The sequence below is a fragment of the Sciurus carolinensis genome, chromosome 17 (assembly GCF_902686445.1).
Source record: "Sciurus carolinensis chromosome 17, mSciCar1.2, whole genome shotgun sequence".
Taxonomy (NCBI): Eukaryota; Metazoa; Chordata; class Mammalia; order Rodentia; family Sciuridae; genus Sciurus; species Sciurus carolinensis.
In genome coordinates this window covers 9,849,067-9,854,681 of record NC_062229.1, presented here as the reverse complement: position 1 = coordinate 9,854,681, position 5,615 = coordinate 9,849,067, and the positions used below count along the sequence as shown (strand labels likewise).

At 37.2% G+C, this 5,615-nt stretch overlaps 1 pseudogene; it reads right to left on the bottom strand.

Moving 5' to 3' along the window:
- Positions 1-870: 870 nt before the first annotated feature.
- Positions 871-3,893, bottom strand: LOC124968000 (putative gustatory receptor clone PTE01; annotated as a pseudogene).
- Between the last annotated feature and the right edge of the window lie 1,722 nt (positions 3,894-5,615).

Here is a 5,615-nt window from a genome sequence, read left to right as displayed (position 1 = left end):
GGTGATTAATAAAAATCTGCCCTGGCAGTCCTTCCATGCCTGCCTCTCTCAGCACTTACTGGGTTTAGCTGGGTCTCTGTGTTTCAAGGACTACAGCTGCAATGGCCCTTGGCTGCCTGATTCCCAGTGAAGATTCAGGTTCCATCCTCAGGATTGATATTATCAATGTCACAAAAGAGCTTTGTAATGCAAACAACCATGGGAGGAGGAGACACAGGTGTGGAAGTCACCCAATTGGAGCTGTCAGACCAAAAAGTCCAAAGAACAGACTCATTGTTGAATATTATATAACCCTGGAGGCTCAATGCACAGAACTCATATTTCCTAGTTTGACCCAATTTATCCCCCAAATAAAGCACTTCTCAATATTAATGATTAAAGAAGGAGGAAGAGGAGGAAGAGGTAGAGGAGAAGAAGAAAATGAATGACAATGAAAGAATTTGGAGTCCTCTCCTAATGAGCAAGCTCATGTATAATGTTCATTTCTTTCACTTTTTTTTCAAGCACCATGTGCCTTTTATTGTCATTGTGTGCAGCTGTCAAATATAGAGAACAAAATGTGAACCTTCTTAACCATTGTTAACTATCCAGATCAGTGGCCTTAATCACATTCATGTGCTTGTGCAACTATCACCACCATCCATATCCAGGAATTTTTCATCTTCACAAACTGAAAATGTACCCATTTTTTTAAAACTCCCTTCCCCTCTCCCACCAAATGCAGTAACCACTATTCTATTATGAAATGTAATAAATAGTCATTAAACTATAAAATCAATATCTCCAAGGAGGCAGAATTTACTGGACTAGATGTTTGGCTTTATTGTATTTTCCAAACAACATTCCAAATGGATGCCAGAGGTCCTGAGATTAGACTGATCTGCTGTGGATCCTCCTCAGGGAACTTTTAATGTCCCTGTTCCTCAGACTGTAGATGAAGGGGTTCAGCATAGGGCTGACCACAGTGTACATCACTGAAGCCACTGTTTCCTTTCTGGGAGATTGTGACACAGCTGATCCAAGGTACACTCCAATGCCTATTCCATAAATTAAGCAAACAACTGACAGGTGAGATCCACAGGTGGAAAAGGCTTTGTACTTCCCACCTGTTGATGGGATTCTCAGAATAGAAGAAATAATTTTACAGTAAGAGAAGAAAATTCCAGAGATGGGAAGAAAACCAGACATGGCACCAACAAAATACTTTATGATGTTATTGGTGAAAGTGTCAGAACAGGCAAGATTAAGAACTTGAGAAGAGTCACAGAAGAAATTGGAAATTTCTACATCCTTGAAGTGGGTAGATCGCAAGGCAACCAAATTGTGCAGCTGGGAGTCTAAAAGGCTAAACAAAAAAGACACCAAAACTAAGAGCGCACAGAGGCGAGGGTTCATAATGACTGAGTAATGCAGGGGGTGACAGATGGCCACGAAACGGTCATAGGCCATCACAGTCAGAAGCATACCATCCATACATCCAGAAAGGATCAAAAAAGACATCTGTGTCAGGCAGCCCACAAAGGAGATGCCTCTGCTGTGAGTTAGGATGTCCACAATCATCTTTGGGACCGTGGTAGAGATGAGAAATATATCAGCCAAGGACAGGTGCAGAGGAAGAAGTACATAGTGGTGTGGAGGTGGGAGTCAGAGCTGACAGCCAGGATGATGAGCAGGTTCCCAAGCACTGTGACCAGGTACATGGACAGGAACAGTCCAAAGAGGATGGGCTGCAGTCCAAGATAATCTGGGAGACTCATGAGATGAAATTCTGAGACACGTGTTACAGTTTGTGGTTCTATATTCTTTGGACAACTTTTGAAAATGAAAAGTTAGAAAAAAATGAAATGAGTATATCATCTCCTAGAACTGTATCTATAGTTTAAACAAAGCAATTGTCTTTTGCAGACTTCACATTTGACCATACACACATGGTGATAGTTCTGATTTGTCTCAAACAAATTCCTTTTTTTTCTTTTTTTTTTTTTTTTTGTACCAGAGATTGAATCCAGGGGCACTTAACCAGCCTCATTATATATATATATATATATATATATATATATATATATATATATATATATATATATATATATATTTTAGGGACAGGGTCTCACTGAGTTGCTTAGGTCCTTGCTAAGTTGCTGAGGCTGGGTTTGAACTCACAATCCTCCTGCCTCAGCCTACTGAGTTGCTGGCATTACAGGCTGCACCCTGCACCCAATTACAAATCCCACATTCTTGAATGCTTTCCTAGTTGATTTTCTTGTTGTTGTTCTTCATCTCTTTCAATAACATTTACATTAGAGACAGTCCAGTAAAGAGTGTTACAAGATTGAGAACAGACAAGACTCCATTTTCACAGCAAAACACAGTCAACTCTTTTCAGTCAATAAAAAAAAAAAAACATGTTTATAGCAGCACAATTCCCAATAGCTGAGCTATGGAGCCAGCCTTGGTACCGTTCACAGATGAATGGATAAAGAAATTGTGGGATATATTCACAATGGAATATTACTCAGCCATAAACAAGAATAAGCTTATAACATTGAATGGATAGATCTGGGATCTATCATGCTAAGTGAAATAAGCCAACCCCAAAAAACCAAAGGTCAAATGTTTTTGCTGGTATGTGGAAGCTAAACCACAATACAATGGGGAGAAGAAGAGAAGTTCAATAGATTAGAAAAAGGAGAATAGAGGGAAGGGAGAAGAGAGAGGAATAAGAAAGACAGTAGAATGAGTCTAACATAATTTTCTTATGTATATATATGAAAATAGCTCAGTGAATCCTCATTTAATTATATCATAATGGATTCTACTGTCATAACTAAAAAGAAAACAATAAAAATAAAAATAAACAAAATGAAAAATTAAAAAATCCTTCCTTCATTAAGAAAAAAATCATTCTAATTAAAGGTAATTGGAAAACTGTCAAACATAGCCTATTTTATTCTAAGACATTGATACAAATTTCCTGGATGCAGAATATTTATAAACACTCTGTGAGAGCTAAAACCATGTTATTGGAATTCAAAAAAAGTTGAAGATCCATAATGACAAGACACTTTTATTTGTCAGTTAAATCCATGGATTTTCATAATTCTTTCACTTTAAGATTTCATTCCTTCACAGAAATAGGGTTTCTTTCAAATATGTAGATTGTCTTTTCAAAACCATTTTTTAGCCCTAGCCTTGGCTTTAGTGGACTTCAAATTTTGATGAATATGCACATAACCACAAAGCATCACTGATCACACACACTAGAGTACCGTGTGCATCTTGTCAATAATTAAACAATAATAAATTTAGGAAACATTTCTGCAATGTTTTATTTTATACAGAGTTATCTATATCAACAACCCCACACAAACATACGAAAACATCCTACATGTGAGACCACTTTTGCTATTTTCCATTTGGGTAGGGTTTTTTGTTTTTTGCTTTTGCTCTTTGTTATTGTTATTTGGCTTTGCTTTATTTTGCATTCCATAGTGTCCTGGTAATATCACTTTTTTATCATGAATCTATTATTTACAAATGAATAATTTAGCACCTGAAGATATGCCCCAAACCAGGTTTGAAAATCAGTCTTCTTAACCCAGGTTAAAAGAATTTCATGCTAATCCTTCCCATGAAGGCAAGGTTCATTGACTAGTAACATGAGGGAGATGCCTACAGGAGCTAGAATCAGTCTAGGAAGAAAGCAGAACTTAGAAAGAGAATTCCTGTACCCCATCCCAGAACATAAACTTAGTCCTCTGAGCTGAAATGTTTCCTATTGGTATCATCCCAACTGTCATGTTGCCCAGTGAAGAGAAGATGTTCCTGACAGTGTCTCCTCCTTCCACCATCTCCCACAACACTTACTGAGTACCACCACGTTTCTGCTGGGGCATCACCAAGGAGCATGGATCCAGTGCTCTCTCCTGCTTGGTGTGTGGTAAAACCTCAGGCTCTGTACTCGGGACTTGAAAAACGACTCAAGTTTATGAAGATGCTCATGAAGACAACAGCACTGGAACTGGCAAAGTAAAGGTCTAGAGCACCAGTTAATTGTTTCAACTGTGCAACCGTGGAGGCTCAGTGCACAAAGTACCTAATTAGACAATTGACCCGCATTAATTCAGTCTCTGAGGACTTGTTAATATTAAAGGAAACAGAAAAAGAGAAAAGTACAAGTACTTGGGAAAGTTTTCAGGAGGAAACTCACCTATACTCTTCCTTTCTGACTTCCAAGTTGTTGGATCTTTATGTAAAACTCAGACTACTTTTTCTTCACCATAACAACAGAGTATGGGAATTGATATCTGTCAATCCACTGTATTAATCAGAAAATATAAGGAGAATTAGATTTCTTGTTTCAAGAATCTTACACTATTTTCATTACTATTTTTCTCTAAGGAGAAGTTCTTATTTCAATTTATTTTTCCCTTTTATTGGGTTGGTATTTTATGTATTGAAGATGTATGGATTTTTTTACTAATCCAACTGAATGTTGGTTCTTTTTTCTCTAATGAAATTACATTGATACATTACAAAACCACTGATGTTTACATAAGTTTTTTTAATTTTTACAGACTGCATATTGATTCATTGTACACAAATGGGGTACAGCTTTTCATTTCTATACTTGTGCACGATGTAGATTCATAGCATTCATGTAATCATACATGTACATAGGGTAATGATGTCTGTCTCATTCCATCATCTTTCATACCCCCACCCCCTCCTCCCTCTCATTTCCCTCTACATTCTAAATCTAAAGTTCCTCCATTCTTCTCTTACCCCCCCAAGCCCCTCACCCCCGTTACATAAGTTTTTGATAACATACTTCATTTAAACACTCCAGGAACAGCAGGAAGAAGCTATATTCTTTTAAAATTTTTTTTCATTTGTTCTAATTTCTTGTACATGACAGTAGAATGCATTTATCTATATTCTTTATATTAATCTTTTTAAATTTTTAACCAATACATAAAAATTGTACATATTTATGGAATACCAAGTACTCTTTGACTCAGGTATACATTATGTAATGCTTGAATCATAGTAAACATATCTATCTCTTCAAACATTTATCATTTCCTTTTTCTTTCCCTTTTTCTTGGAGGGAGAAGTACCAGGGATAGAACTCAGGGGCACTCAAACACTGAGCCACATTCCCAGCCCTATTTTGTATTTTGGTTAGAGACAGGGTCTCACCGAGTTGCTTAGCACCTTGCTTTTGCTGAGGCTGGCCTTGAACTCACTATCTTCCTGCCTCAGCCTCCCAACCAGCTGGAATTACAGGAATGTGCCACCTTGCCCAGCAAACATTTATCATTTCTTTGTGATGAAAATATTTAAAATTGTTTCTTCTAGCTTTAAAATATTACAGTATATATTTTATTTGCTACTATCAAACTAGAACACTCCTTAATTAATCTTTCCCCATCACTCCCTCCTACTCTCAAGGTCTCTGATAACTACCATGCTACTGTCCACTTGTATCAGACCAACTTTTTAGCTTCCACAGATGAGTGATATCAGGTGGTGCTTGTCTTCTGAGTCTGGCTTATTTACTTAGCTGACTTATAGTTCCATCCAGTTTGTCTCAAATAGTAGAAAGGCATCCTTTT